Consider the following 16,875-nt stretch of genomic DNA (forward strand, 5'->3'; position numbering starts at 1 on the left):
GTATCACCGTGTGGAAGCTTTCCTTTCTTAGCGGTTGTGCATCGTGTTTGTGGCACCTTCCATGAATCATCTCTTGTGAGCTATGCCTTCCTTGTGTAAATTGTTAACCTTCATGTGTCTATCTCTTTGTCTCCAATGTGAGTTTATCTTAGGACTTCCTAGGTCGATATTGAAAGTTTTCCTGCAGGGGTTAGTCCGACAAAATATGCCAATGCCTACTCAAGCAGTTTTTAGTTCAGTAACCAAACTAGACTCCATGTCTAATCAGATTAAGGAAGTCTATTTAACCTAAGCACCATGATTAATTTAAATGCCAATGGAAGTATGTCCAGTACTTCCAAACCAACACTTACTTAAGATAAACATAGGTAGCATGATGGCATTTATAGAGATCTACTCAAGTGGAGATGAAGTAGTGTGATTAGTATTTAACAAATCAAGCATGTCTCAAAGGTAGGGACAACAAACTTAGCAATTTGGCAAAGGATGTTCTCATGTAAGGTATTTCCCCCAAGCTTGAATTTTGCAAAATTCAAGATTGGATGAATTTAATTCAATGTTGCATCATGATTGGTTGGACATACCTTGTGCTTGTCATTAATGCGATCTTCTTGCTCCAATCCTGGAAAGGTTAGTGACAAGAATACCTGAAGGAATATTTCTACAATTATCTTTATATGTTCAATACACAAGGTAATGTTGCAATTAATTAAAAGTTCATGTTACGATCTGATAAGTGCTTGTTTTTTAGGACACTAAGCTTGTCCTTGGAAAACCATCAAATTATGTTGGTGAAGTGGTTTCCCCTCCAACACCAACCTAAGCGTGCCTATATCAAAATCGACTCAACGATATCTGCAATATTTATTATAGACATATGCATCGATAACCACCCCTTTAAAGTTTTTATAAATAGAAAGGAAGAGGGGGTTGGGGATCTCAAATGTGGTAAGGTTGGAGAGACCAATTGATTGGGGAGATGTTTTATATGAGCAAGGACTTAGTGAGGTATTTATGAAATAACTTCCAAGCTCACTGTTGTTTCTCTCATTCTCAAAATTCCTCTAGGATTGTCTCTCAAGTTTGTTTTATCTATCCATTCAATGGTGATAGCACATGGATTTTTAAAGCCCTCTAGCCATTGATATTGCTCTTCTCGATCCTCCTTGTGGTCTTGGTGACTCTTATGCATGGGATGTCTAGAGAGATTCATAGGATCATCGGGAGGTTCAAGAGAAAGAGCATAGTAGAAATTATTGGGCTCAAGGATGGGTTTAAAGATAGGTTCGAATGAGTCATCAAAAGTGGGCGTAGAAGGGGAGAAGATGAGATTGTCTTCTAAATGGCTTCGCTCTCCTTCTATTGCATCACTTAAGATGCCATCCTTGAGTCTTTCTAGATGTCCATCAAAGGGATTGGATTTGAGATGCTTTCTAAGAGATCCCTTCTTAGGAAGGTTTAGATTATATGCACTCAAAGGTCTCTTATGAAGCAGGAAGTTTAAGCTCATCCCAAAATGAATTTCCAAAGGTAGAATTTCTTCTTCCCTTAGATGATTTTGGAGCGCTAGTTTGGGTTGGATAGCTGAATCATGGGATTGAAATGTTTGGAAATCGGCTATTGAAACTTCCTTTCCTCGTCTGGGAGATGATTCCTTCTCTATCTCTAGGATTTTTTTATGAAGACTAGTGCAAGAAGGATGTCTACGAATGAAGACATACCTTGCTTTACTAACAGATAAAGAAAGAAAAGCTCTACCAAAGGTTATATGATTAAGACCAATGTGAAAATATCGAGAAAAAACATGGTCTTGTAGGGCTAGGTTTAAACCAAAATTTATAGAAAGATTAAAAGATTCCCTAGGTGTAGCTAAAAGTTCATTATCTTCTTGATTAAAAGATAGGACCTTAGCTATAGAAAAGGGTTGGTTTTGACCTATTGCAATCAACTCCGGACACAGATCATAGTTAGGGGTAAAGAAAGGACATGTTGACTCCCATGGTCTATGGCTGGTCTCTGAAGGTGCAAAGAATTCAATAGTAGGTATGGAATTTGAGTTATCCATAAAGATGGAAAAAATAAAAAGATAAAAGAATAAAAGTATAAAAGTATATTACAAGATAATAGCAAGACTTAAAGTTATCTCAGCAAACCGTCTTTCTCCCCGGCAACGGCGCCAGAAATGCTTGTTGATATTTGGTAACGCTATCAGGAAATGATCCGAAAGCGCACGGATATCGGTGAGCACTTCACCCGGGAGGTTATCTAGAGTATCGTATTTATATTTTTACCACCGGGAGAAAGCGTGCATCTGACTAACCAAATCTATTGCTACTACCCTTTAGGCTACAAAGAATGTGATTCGATGTGAGCGATGTATAGAGAAGACTACAACCGTAGTCTCATTCTAACCTTGGTAAGGATGATCTACTGTTCTATCGGGGAGGCTCACGGAATCTAGACACCATAGAGGATGTTTGACCCGCACCTATAAACCCTACCCATCCTGCTAACGAGATGTGGGCTGCAAAGGTAACACGGAAATGTCACATTCCTCACTACTACCACGGTCCAGCTAGTCAGGGGATATCTATGAGTACCCTAGCCCCAACACCACGTTTACGCTAGCAATGATTACTCTAAACTCAACCGGAAGATATTAAAGTAAACTCATAAACCAAATAACAATAAAAGAAGAACTTACTAGAATTTAGAAGTTGAATTACTGAATAATCCTAGGAGCAAGCCTCGGGTTAAGAGAACTTGATCCTGTAGGTACAACCTCGGAGTAGACACCGACAGGCTGGGCTTCCTCCGATCTACACCTGAACTCTATCTCTCTCAATCTAGTAGATCTAGTCTACTCTCACATTAGATGCTAAGCCCTAAGTCTATTTAGAGGAAAGGTTATCTTTCGATGGCACCTCTCAACTCTATGATGAACTTGTTCTCCTCCAGGGGCTAGGGGGTCTGCTTATATAGTCCCCTCAAGTGAATCTGGGCCATCGGATCAAACCGACATTGATTGAATGGTTATCCTTGATCCTTTAGGTCGGTGGAGCGTAATCCGCGAGACGGGACCTGATTGGTCTCTGCATCAGGGCGGGCGCCCAAGGGGGGAGGGCGGGCGCCCTGCCCCTGGGCCCGATCGCCTTCTCGTTCGTTCCCGTGGCTTCTTGAGTCTTCTAGATGATAGAAAATTGCGCAGTACGTTAATATCTCTATGTAAACCCGACGTGTGGGCCTTTCTTCCATATTTCCTGATAACCCCCTGCAGAAATAGACAAACACCAAAACTCGTGGAATTCTGTCAGTTAACACCCTAAGTCTGGGTGTTGGTTGCATTTGGATCCTTTTCTTTATTTATTTGATGATTATATTTGGTACTTAATGACCGTCAACAGGCGTCTCACGGCGTGGACGTCTGCTCGCCATCTTGGTTCAATCACCTGCAATCACAAAGAATGAACAAGATTAATTAGTACATATATTAGAAATAGATTCAGAATATATAAACAAAACACAAAATAGAAAAATATAGTACTATAGGTATTAGGAATAATCTTCATGATTGGGATCATAGGTCTCATCATCACTGTCAAAATTGTCCAAATGTGTAACAATATCCGAAGGTTCTATGTTGTCATCATCATCATTGCCTAGAAGTAATTGCTCAAGCATTGCTATGTCCTTCGCATTTACCACCACATCTCCATCGACCTCGCCATCAACCATTTCGTTGTCCACTTCCATTTCAATTGGGCTAGGTAAGACGAACTCAAATGTCCCTGGTAGCCCATCTTCTTGATAGAACTGTCCATCATATGTGTTTGCATTGAAGTTGTAATCATCATCATTTGGTGCAGGTAGTTTACCATGTGGAGATACCTGGTGCACAATAGCCCAACCCTTAAGATCCTCTTTGTCTTGGTTGGCGTATCGAGTATAATACACCTGGACGGCCTGTTGAGCCACAATGTATACATCTTTTCCAAGATAGATGGAATCTTCCCGAATCTCGACTAGCCCAAGATGAGGGGTTCGTCTTGTTGATCGAGGATCGAACCAGTGACATTTGAACATGACAGGTTTAAGAGGTTTGTCTCCATGAAACGAGAGGTCAATGATTTCCTCAATTCTACCATGATAGTCGAGGCCATCCGTGCCGGGCGTACAAACTCCACTGTTTGTGGTTTTTTGTTTGGGTCGAATCTGCTCATAACCGGTTATGTGGAAACAATATCCATTCACGTCATAGCCAGCAAATGACTTGACCCTAACATCACAGCCATTTGCAACTTGTTTCAACTTGTCACTCATGGATGAACCGGTCTGGGCCTACAAGGCCAAGCATGATAGATTGTTATATTAATCAAACTAACGATCAGCTTGGATGATTGAATGTACGACCTAAATTCAACATTACCTTATGTTTGAACCAAGAAATGAAATCAGGCCTCCCTACTCCTGCACGTGCCGAAACAAAGGTGTCTTGTTCATGCGAGGTAGGATCCCTTGATTGATGCCAGAATTCACGAACAAATTCCTTGTTCAAAAGAGGATCAATGGGGTTGCCGGGCGTATAGTGACGCATGTTGAAACAAGTTTGTTGAGAACTTACTTTATGAATGGCTCCACCTCGGTAAGGTTCCTCAACACATATAGCATTATACTGTGCCACTCTTCATTTCCCAATAGCTTCAGTGATGATCTACTTGCGCTGCCTAGTTGGCCTTGGAAAAGGCTGAGGGTCGATTCATTTTCGACGGCATTGTAACGAGGGAGTGGATTATGATTGCTAGGAAGGTTTGGCTTGTAGTATAGCGTTGTGAAGTTTGCCACCTCGTCTCGAAGGCATGCCTTTGCAATGGAAGCCTCAATTCTGGCTTTATTTGTACAGTTTTTGCGAAGAGTCTTTAGACATCTCTCAATTGGATAGCACCAATGGGCCTGCATGGGCCCCCCCAAACGTGCCTCGGTCGGGAGGTGCACAATCAGATGTTGCATCGGCAAGAAGAAGCCGGGTGGAAAGATCTTCTCCAGCTTACAGAGCAACACAGGTGCCGCTTTTTCCAACTCATGAGCGACGGTCCGAGATATCTCCTTGGCACAAAGCTGGCAAAAGAAATAGCTCAACTCTGCCAGCACTTGCCAGACATGCTCCGGGACATAGCCTCGGACCATCGCGGGAAGAAGCCGCTCAATCCAAATGTGGTAGTCATGACTCTTCATCTCGTTGACTCGCATAGTGGCTAAGTTCACTCCCCTACTAAGATTCGCTGCATATCCATCTGGGAACTTTAATGTCTGGATCCATTTTAGTACTTCCCTCCTTTGATCGATGCCTAAGACAAAAGGCACCTTAGGCCTTTTCCAGTTCTTGTTTCGGCCACTAGGAGGCTGCATATGTTGGTTTGGTCTATCGCACAACATTGCTAGGTCCACTCTAGCCTTAATGTTGTCCTTAGACTTGTCAGTGTCCATGAGTGTTCCCCGAAGTGCCTCGGCAATATTCTTTTCAGTGTGCATTACATCAATGTTATGTGGCAGAAGAAGGTCATCGAAATAGGGGAGCCTCGTCAAGCCAGACTTATGAGTCCACATATGTTCCTCACCATATCCCACAAAACCACCTTGTTCATTAGGCATGAGAGCATCTATCTGAGCATGAACCTCGGCACCAGTCCTCAAGTGTGGTTTAGGGTCTATCACTTTGACACCTTTTGTAAAGCTCCTGATGTCTTGTCTGAATTCATGGTCTAGAGGGAGGAACTGACGATGCTGGTCGAACGATGAATACTTGCCACCCGTCTTCAACAAAATGAACCTCACAGCCTCCTTGCATATTAGGCATGGGAACTTCCCGTGAACACACCAGGCAGCGAATAACCCATATGCCAAGAAGTCATGCAGGGAGTAGTGGTACCAAACGTGCATTTTGAAGCTTGTCTTTGTAGCTCGGTCATATGTCCATACACCCTTCTCCCAAGCGTGGATCAATTCATCAATCACAGGCTCCATGAACACACCCATATTACTACCCGGATGTCCAGGAATTATCAACGATAGGAATACATTATGTCGCTGAAATGAGATGCCAGGAGGGAGATTAAGGGAAATAACAAAAACGGGCCAGCATGTGTATGGGGCAGCCATCATTCCATAAGGATTGAACCCATCTGTTGCCAGTGCGACACGTACATTACGGGCCTCAGATGCTTTGTCAAGATGTTGGTCATCAAAGTACGTCCATGCTTCAGCATGTGACGGATGTACCATCTTCTCAGGATTGTACCATTTGCCATCTTTGTGCCATGTCATCTGTTTTGCGGATTCCTCGGTCATGAATAGCCGTTGGATTCTTGGCAGGAAAGGGAGGTGACGTAGCACTCTCGTGGGGATCTGAAGCTGCTTCTTCTGACCATCACCAGAGTCTACCTCTAGGTACCTAGAGGATTTACACTTTGGACAATAATTTGCATCCTTGTGTTCTTTCCTAAATAGGACGCACCCATTCGGACAAACATGTATCTTGTCATATGGCATCTTTAGCATACGAAGGACTTTCTCTGCCTTGTACAAGTTCATCGGCAAAGTATGCTTCTCCGGTAGCATGGTGCCAAACACGGCCAACATCTTATCGAAGCCTTCTCGACTTAGGTTTAACTCGGCCTTCAACCCCATTAAGCGTCCAATCGCATCCAGCTGAGAAATCATTGTACGCTCGTGAAGGGGTTTCTGTGCCGAGTCCAACATTTTGTAGAAGCCCTTTGCGGACTTCTTAAGTATCAATTTTAATTATCAAATAAACAAGAGAAAGGACCAATATGCAAACAACACCTAAAATTAGGGTTTGATCTGACAGAATTCCACGAGTTTTGTTGTTTATCTGTTTCTGCAGGGGGTTATCAGGAAATAAGGAAGAAAGGCCCACATGTCGGGATTACATAGAGATATCAACGCACTGTGCAATTTTCTACCATCTAGAAGACTCCAGAAGCCATGGGAACAAAGCGGAGGCCGAACGGGGCCTGGCCCAGGGCGCCCGCCCTGAGGACCAGGGCGCCCGCCGTGAGGACCAGGGCGCCCGCCCCCTCTTGGACTCCAATCGGGACTCTTTTCGCGGACCAAGCTCCACCGACCTAAAGGATCAAGGATAACCGTCCAATCAATGTCGGTTTGATACAACGGCTCACGTTCACTTGAGGGGACTATAAAACCAGACCCCCTGGCCCCTGGACGAGACAAGATCATCATAGAGTTGAGAGGAGCCCTCGAAGGAATACCTCTCCTCTAAATAGACTTAGGGCAAAGCATCCAATGTGAGTAGAATTAGATCTTCTAGTTTCTACTAGATTGAGAGAGATAGAGTGGAGGTGTAGATCGGAGGAAGCCTGGCCTGTCGGTGTCTACTCCGAGATTGTACCTGCGGGATCAAGTTCTCCTAACCAGAAGCTTGCTCCTAGGATTCTTCAGTATTTCGACTTCTAAATTCTAGTAAGTTCTTGTTTTATTGTTCTTTGGTTTATGAGTTTACTTTAATCTCTTCGCGTAGAGTTTAGAGTAATCATCTCTAGCGTAGATGTGGTGTTTGGGCTAGGATACTCATAGATATTCCCTAACTAGCTAGACCATGGTAGTAGCGAGAAACGTGACATTTCTGAGTTACCTTTGCAAACCATATCACGTTAGCAGGAAGGATAGGGTTTATAGGTGCGGGTTGAACATCCTCCGTGGTGTCTAGATTCCGTAAGCTTCCCCAATAGAACATTAGATCATCCTTACCAAGGTTAGAAAGAGATTACGGTTGTAGTCTTCTCTATTTATCACTCACATCGAGAAACATTCTTTGTAGCCTAAAGGTTAGTAGTAATAGACCAGGTTAGTCAGATGCACTCTTTCTCCTAGTGGTCAAAAAATAAATACGATAGTCTGGATAACCTCCCAGGTGAAGTGCTCACCGATATCCGTGCGCTTGCGGATCCATTCCTTATTGCGTTCCCAAATATCAACAAGCATTTCTGGCGCCGTTGACGGGGAGAAAGACGGTTTGCTGAGATAACCTAGAGCCTTACTACTAGCTTGTATCTATACTTTTACCTTTTCTTATCTTTTATATTCTTTATTTATTTTCTTTACTCTTACCTTATGGAAAACCAAAATTCTAAATCGATCCATGAATCTGCAATCAATTCAGTAACTGACCTTTTACCATGGGAGTCATCACAGCTTATCCAAACATCCCAGTATAGGTTAAGTTCTAGGTTGATTGCCATGATTCAAAACCTATCTTTTTCGGGAAAGGAAGACGAAAATCCTTACCTTCATATTAGAGATTTTGAACAAACATGTGATTGTCTTCGCATTGAAGGCATTTCTGATAAAACTTTATGTTGGAAGCTTTTTCCTTTTTCTTTAAAGGGAGAAGCTAGACAATGGTACAGTCAGAAGGTAAGTCAACAACGAGGTGAATGGGGAGTTTTACGAGCCAACTTTTGTCTAGATTTCTATTCCCTCGACCGTATCAGCGACCTTAGACTCGAAGTCCTATCTTTTAAACAAAAAGATAATGAAACTTTGGGCAAATCTTGGAAATGTTTTTCTGATCTTTTAGAATCTAGTCTAAACCTTAATCTTGAAGACCCTGTTCTTTTATTTCACTTTTTTCGAGGTCTTTAGAAAGAACGTAAGCAAATGCTACATACAATGTCAAGAGGTTCTTTCTTTCGCATCCCTACTGATGATGCTAGAGTGATCCTAGATAGAATCCTAGAAGCTGAGATGGATAATGTTGACGGTCCTTAAATATCAAATTTAATTATCAAATAAATAAAGAAAACGATCCAAATGAAATCAACATCTAGATTTAGGGTTTTATCTGACAGAATTCCACGAGTTTTGGTGTTTGTCTATTTCTGCAGGGGGTTATGAGGAAATACGGAAGAAAGGACCACACGTCGGGATTACATAGAGATATTAACGTGCCGCGCAATTATCTTACATCTAGAAGACTCCAGAAGCCACGAGACCGAAGCGGAGGCGAAACGGGGCCAGACCCTGGGCGCCCGCCCTGCCTCTGAGTCCAATTAGGACTCTGCTTTGCGGGAGATTTCCACCGACCTAAAGGATGAATCTAAACCATACAATCTATGTCGGTTTGATCCAACAGCCCATATTCACTTGAAGGGACTATAAAACCAGACCCCCTGGCCCCTGGAGGAGAGAGCCTCTCAACCCTAATTCATTGTTCCATCAAGGGAGAAGAAGCCTCTGATCAAGATTAGAGCCACCACATCAATTAGATATCTAGATTAGCATAGCTACATAGGTTTAGAACTAGAAGGAGTCAATCTTCGATTGGTTTCCGGATCTGTCAGGAGGATTCTTGGTAATTCTCTAATTGTGCTTCTAATTACTTTCTAATTATCTTTGTTCTTCAATATTATGAATATGACTTTGTTCTACTTCAATATATTGCTTATGACTTTGTTCTACTTGCTTATATTCAAGATTATATTGTTCTTAGTTTATCATAGTTATGTACTTGGCTTAGTTAGATTGGATCTATATACATGCTTAGGATCGTATAGCGTTTATCCATCGGATCCATGGGTAAATGATAGATATTGTGTAGGCGTGGTGCTTATACCGTATTTATCTGCGATAGTACCCAATATGCCAGATCGTGGGGTGGTTCGTGATAGTGACAGCTTCATTGATTCTTATATAGTCCCCCTCTCGTGTATTGGGCTGGCAGAGCAACATTATTACAGGGGAGTGATTGCTATGTTTCTCATGTTCCTTGCTAATATCACTATGCATGGGCGTAGTCTTATCTCGCAATGATTGCTAAGTATGCTTGCACTAACTATGATATGCTAGACTATATAGTTGAGAATAACTTAGGGAATATTCTTGTAGTTCGTTCTAATACCATGCTAATGACTTTCTAGGGTATCTAATTGAGGTGCTTATCATATTTATTATGTGGCTAGATCAGATTAATTATCCTTGTCACTATTATTATTTCATATATCTTTTATGTGACACTTATCCCTGTATGATGAGTTAGATATAATGTTCTCAATTATACATGCAATGATAGATGCTCAATCTCATATTCTATTCTGTAATCAATAGTGATGATTGCTAATCCCTTCCCAGTGGTAAAAATATAAATAACGATACCTGGAATACTTCCCGGTTAAAATGCTGCATCAGTATTAGTCTGTGCGCTTGCAGATCCCATTCATTATTTATTTAGAAGAGCAATTGCATATTTTAATACCGCGTCTCTTATATCATGCTGGGGATGACAACTTGGCTTAAGTGGTATGAGGGATAGGTTTGGCATTTTTGGCACCGTTACTAGATTTAGAGAACTTAGTCTACTTTTCGTAATGATGTTAAGAATACCCAACAAGCATTTTTGGCGCCGTTGCCGGGGAAGGTTGATTACTAATCAGGAATGGAATAAAAGATTTTGAGTTATCATTCGCATCACTAATATGATTGAGCTTATCTATTCTCTCATACAGTTTTACCCCGATATTTTCCTATTTCATCTTATGCAGGGGAATGTATGAATAGAAGACATCTTCCAGGAAATTTTGTTGACAATCCCGAAGCATTATTCAAGAAGACGAGAGCCAAGCTAAAGAAATCATCAACACTTCAGCAAGAAGCTTCATCCAATCAAGAAGATCACCGGAACTTGTCTTCAGAGTTCGAAGCCATGGCGAACAAATCAATCTGCGAGTTCTCAGCTCCCACTACGGACAACATCCGCACTGGACCTGCTGCAGAGATCGATGGCAACTTTGAGGTCAAGCCTGGACTTATCAACATGGTGCAATCCAACCAGTTCTGTGGGAAGGCACACGAAGATGCTAGTGCTCATTTACAACACTTCCTGGAGATTTGTAACACATTCACCATATTAGGAGTTTCCAAAGATGCTATACTACTTCGCCTCTTCCCATTCTCACTGTTAGGAAGAGCGAAGCAGTGGTTCTACGTTACAAAGGAGAAGAATACTACGTGGGCACTCTGCTCAACAAACTTCCTGGCTAAGTTCTTTCCCATGGGCAAGACCAATGCTCTCCGTGGGAAGATTACGAGTTTTCAGCAACAAAATGATGAATCTGTTCCAGAAGCATGGGAGCGCTTTCAAGACTACATCCTAGAATGTCCCCATCATGGAATGGAGAGTTGGCTATTGATGCAGACGTTTTATCATGGGCTCGGCAACAGTGCCCGAGAGACCATGGATGCTGCAGCTGGAGGAGCATTTTTATCACTTACTATACCACAAGCCACAGCTCTTGTGGAGAAGATGACGTCCAATCAAAGCTGGAATGAAGAGAGGACCTAGACACACAAGAGAGGTGGAGGTATGCATCAGCTGAAGGAGGTAGACATGCTGTCTGCAAAGCTAGACCTGCTCATGAAGAAGCTCGACGATAGAGCTAGAGATAAGAAAGAAGTTATGCACATCTACGACTCTCACATGACTTGTGAGGAGTGTGGAGACACTGGACACTCAGGCAACCACTGCCCTGAGATACTTGAGGATGTGAACTACATCATCAACAACAACAACAACTACTACAACCGTCCTCAACAAAATCAAGGTTGGAATCAACAGAGGCCTAACTACTCAGGTAATTATCAAGGTAACAATTCTTACAACAATAATAATAATTTTCCACCTTTGAGAGAGTTAGTGTCTAATCAAGGAAAGTTAATGGATAACCTATCTAAGAAATTGGCATCTAATGATAAAATACTAGAAAATATAAATAATAGAATGGATAATTTCTCTACTGCCATCAAGAATCAAATTAGCTTTAATAAAATGATTGAATCTCAGTTAAATCAAATAGCTGCTGCTGTTCCTACTACTAACCCCGGTATACCATCACAACCGGAAGGATTAGAATCTGCAAATCTTGTAGACACGTTTGATGCAGGTAATTGGAGTAACCCCGTCAATGAATTCTCTACTGACCTTCTGCCGGTCAAGAGAGGCGATCCAGGACGCCCCGTCATCCCGATCTCTATCGGCATGGTGGACGTTCCAGAAGCACTCTGCGACTTTGGCTCCAGTGTCAACATTATACCCAGGGTACTCTATGAAAAATTCTTTTCATATCCTTTGTTAGAAACAACCATGTGTTTGCAGTTTGCAGATCAGACGATAACTTTTCCAAAGGGAATATTGAAGAACCTTTGTGTCCGAGTTGGTACCTTATATGCCCCAGCAGACTTCGTAGTGGTAGAGACCGGAAATGATGAGAGAGCACCTATCATCTTAGGGAGGCCATTCTTGAACACCACGGGAGCTATCATCTACGCCAGTGTTGCTAAGATCAGTTTCTACGTCAAAGGGAGAAAGGAGACATTTTTCTTCAAGAACAAGACTACACAAATTCCAGATCAATCCAGACGTGAATCAAGGAAGAGGACCAACAGGAGGAACAGGAACAAGCAAGTGTGGACCGAGTCAGCTAAGATGGTCACTGTAGTTCATGGAGGCCAAGATCACCAACTTAAGTCACCGCTTTTGACCAAGAAGGACGACCCAGGAATGCCAAGCATTTACTGCTCCATAAATGGATACAACTTCTACAAGACATTTTGCGACACCGGATCGGGCATCAACATAATGGCCGCAGTCACCTATCGGCTCTTGTTCGGGACCATGCCACTAAAACCAACATACATTCAGCTCCAGATGGCAAATCAGACATTTCGAGAAGTTAAAGGAATAGTAACTGATGTCCCAGTCAAAATAGACGATCACTTTTTCTACACAGACTTTCAAGTTATTGACATGGGAGAAGATGAGTACGATCCACCCATCATCCTTGGAAGACCGTTCCTCAGCACCGTTAAAGCAATTATCTACATTGGAACCGGAGAAGTCCATATGCACTTCCCCTCAGAGAAGGTACGCCGTTATTTTACTGACCCTAACTATATCGTTGAAGAATCTAAGCAGGTAAGAAAACGACGCAACCGCAACCAGAGGAGGCAGATCATCAAGGACGGATGGGCAGACTATGAAGGAGAAGTTGTAAGGTCAGAAGACGTAGAGTTTAAACATAATTATCCAGAGGAGACTGAAGCACCAAGTCAGGTGTGGAAAATGAAGATAACTATACACGAAGAGGAGGCGCTGTCAGAAGTACCGACTACGCCACCCGACGAACCTCAGGACGATTAAAGAAAATGGAGAGTCCCGTTCGGAGGACTTAAAAACACCGAACGCCTTGCCAAGAGGTAAACTTGGTAGTTATCCTTTCCCTTTCAATTATTTTAAATAGTTTACTTAGTTAATCATATTCATACTATCTTAAAAATAAAAGAAAATAAAAATGTGAAAAACAGTAAGCCCCATGTGAGTATACGAGTGGCATAAAACCCATAAGTACATTCACTGTGGTGGCATAAAAATAAAATAAATATTTTTCTGCTTTATAAAATGAAAATATAAAAAACAGGGAGTAATAATTATTAAGGAGTCTCAAGATGATAAAGACTAGATATTTATGCTAACACTTAATCAGTTCCACAAGCTTTGTTGTCTATTTAAGCTCCACAGAATTTAAGAGTCAAGAAGACTAGCAGATGGAGGACATTCTAATCGCTGTCAGAATGCTGCTGACTTTCAAATACACCTCTGCCACCTGCTAGCTACATCAAGAGAAATTACGTCAAAATTCAGCTTGGGGGAGAGCACCCCCATTTATCTCGATAAGTATTTCTATCTATTTATCTTTACACTCATATTATTTTAGAATATAAATATACATAACTATGAAAAAACCAAATAAAGATTTTATGCTTATTTATATATCTTTTGCTTAGTGTGTTTAATAAATAAATAAAGTGGCTATGCTAATCTGTATCTAAATAAAACTTAAGCATGGATATGATGAATAGTTGCTCTACCTAATTTGCACATTTTAAGTTCTCTCTCAAGTTTAGATATAACTGTTATAATTTAAAGCTTGCTCTAGACCTAAACTTGTGGGATGAAAACTTGATCTGAAGTCTAAGTTGTTAACGGATACGATATGGAAAGGTTGAGCTGCTGTTTATCTGTTCCTAGAGATGCTAGAATTCTGGAGAATTTTATCTTTGAAAATCTTTAAAATGTTGCATGATGAGTTCCTGTATGATGAGAGTTTAAATTCCTACCACAACCATATATACATGCTCGCTAGACTTTGAGCCACACATTTACTATTTACTGCTTATGAGCATTGAGTGTGGTCAAGCTGTGTAGACCCTTAGGAGCTTGTCATGTGGTTAAATCAAGATTCACTTGCACGTTCACTCATATATGCTACTTCTACTCCGGAAGTACCATCCACATATATCCATCCATTTCCATCTCCAGAACCACCTTAAAAATATTCTACTCCTAATCCGGGGGAGAATAACCAAAAATATTTCTGTTTTCCCTTGTGAAATAAATGCTCAAGTTATCTTGTTACTACCACTTGCTATATTATCTCATGAGATGAGTGCTCTAAAAAAAAGAGAGAAATACGAGGAAATAAAAAGGAGCAAGTGCTCGGAACCTCGAAAGAAAAGAGAGAGTGAGACGAGAGGTAAAAATGGACAAGTGTCCGACAGTAGAATTAGGGGTGCAAGATACCCACCTAAGAGAAAAGAAAAAGAAGAGCATCTCATTCTCCTCATAAAGTTTTTAAAAAAAGCAAGGAAGGTATGTATCCCCTCAAAAGAGCAAAGTAGAATTAGACTTCCACCACCATTGTTTTCACCATTGTTATCACCATCATCACCATACATCATTCATTCGCCACACATGCACATCTTGATTAAACTCATTGGCTTGTTTCTTTGGATCCATGGTTTGACTATGCAATACATGTCTTGTAAGTATGTATACTTTATTTCCCACCTATGAGCTCCAGATATTAAAGCCTTATTAGAGTAGGGTGAGAGAGAAGGCAATGTCACTATGCCTTATACCACAAATACTACATATCTTGAGAGAAGGCATATACCATCACTGCCTTGGTAAGGATCCAGAAATACCACAAAAGAGAGATCTGAGAGAATCATACAAGGAATCTCTGAGTTTTATTTGAAAATCTGCAAAAACACCAGAGCTATAGCTGATCAAGAATAAGAGACATGGCACTTGACTAGACTGTTCTATCTTTTAACCTCTCAAGACAGAAGTGACAGTTACAAGTCCCATGGTGAAGGTAAAGTAAGTAAGTTTTAAGTCTTGACAGTTTACTCTAGCTTAGAGATGAGATCTTATTTAAAAAGCATGTGTACCGTCAATTTTTAAATATATTGCAATAACTTATGATCCATAGCTGAGTCTATCCTTGCTCAGGGACGAGCAAGAGGTAAGCTTGGGGGAGTTTGTTGACGGTCCTTAAGTATCAAATTTAATTATCAAATAAATAAAGAAAAGGATCCAAATGAAATCAACATCTCGATTTACGGTTTTATCTGACAGAATTCCACGAGTTTTGGTGTTTGTCTATTTCTGCAGGGGGTTATCAGGAAATACGGAAGAAAGGCCCACACGTCGGGATTACATAGAGATATTAACGTGCCGCGCAATTATCTTACATCTAGAAGACTCCAGAAGCCACGAGACCGAAGCGGAAGCGAAACGGGGCCAGACCCTGGGCGCCCGCCCAGTTGGTCAGGGCGCCCGCCCTGCCTCTGAGTCCAATCAGGACTCTACTTTGCGGGAGATTTCCACCGACCTAAAGGATGAATCTAAACCATACAATCTATGTCGGTTTGATCCAACGGCCCATATTCACTTGAAGGGACTATAAAACCAGACCCCCTGGCCCCTGGAGCAGAGAGCCTCTCAACCCTAATTCATTGTTCCATCAAGGGAGAAGAAGCCTCTGATCAAGATTAGAGCCACCACATCAATTAGATATCTAGATTAGCATAGCTAAATAGGATTAGAACTAGAAGGAGTCAATCTTCGATTGGTTTCCGGATCTGTCAGGAGGATTCTTGGTAATTCTCTAGTTGTGCTTCTAATTACTTTCTAATTATCTTTGTTCTTCAATATTATGAATATGACTTTGTTCTACTTCAATATATTGCTTATGACTTTGCTCTACTTGCTTATATTCAAGATTATATTGTTCTTAGTTTATCATAGTTATGTACTTGGCTTAGTTAGATTGGATCTATATACATGCTTAGGATCGTATAGCGTTTATCCATCGGATCCATGGGTAAATGATAGATATTGTGTAGGCGTGGTGCTTATACCGTATTTATCTGCGATTGTACCCAATAAGCCAGATCGTGGGGTGGTTCGTGATAGTGACAGCTTCATTGATTCTTATATAGTCCCCCTCTCATGTATTGGGCTGGCAGAGCAACATTATTACAGTGGAGTGATTGCTATGTTTCTCATATTCCTTGCTAATATCACTATGCATGGGCGTAGTCTTATCTCGCAATGATTGCTAAGTATGCTTGCACTAACTATGATATGCTAGACTATATAGTTGAGAATAACTTAGGGAATATTCTTGTAGTTCGTTCTGATACCATGCTAATGACTTTCTAGAGTATCTAATTGTGGTGCTTATCATATTTATTATGTGGCTAGATCAGATTAATTATCCTTGTCACTATTATTATTTCATATATCTTTTATGTGACACTTATCCCTGTATGATGAGTTAGATATAATGTTCTCAATTATACATGCAATGATAGATGCTCAATCTCATATTCTATTCTGTAATCAATAGTGATGATTGCTAATCCCTTCCTAGTGGTAAAAATATAAATAACGATACCTGGAATACTTCTCGGTTAAAATGCTGCATCGGAATTAATCTG

Source organism: Sorghum bicolor, chromosome 10, assembly GCF_000003195.3.
Source record: "Sorghum bicolor cultivar BTx623 chromosome 10, Sorghum_bicolor_NCBIv3, whole genome shotgun sequence".
Classification (NCBI taxonomy): domain Eukaryota; kingdom Viridiplantae; phylum Streptophyta; class Magnoliopsida; order Poales; family Poaceae; genus Sorghum; species Sorghum bicolor.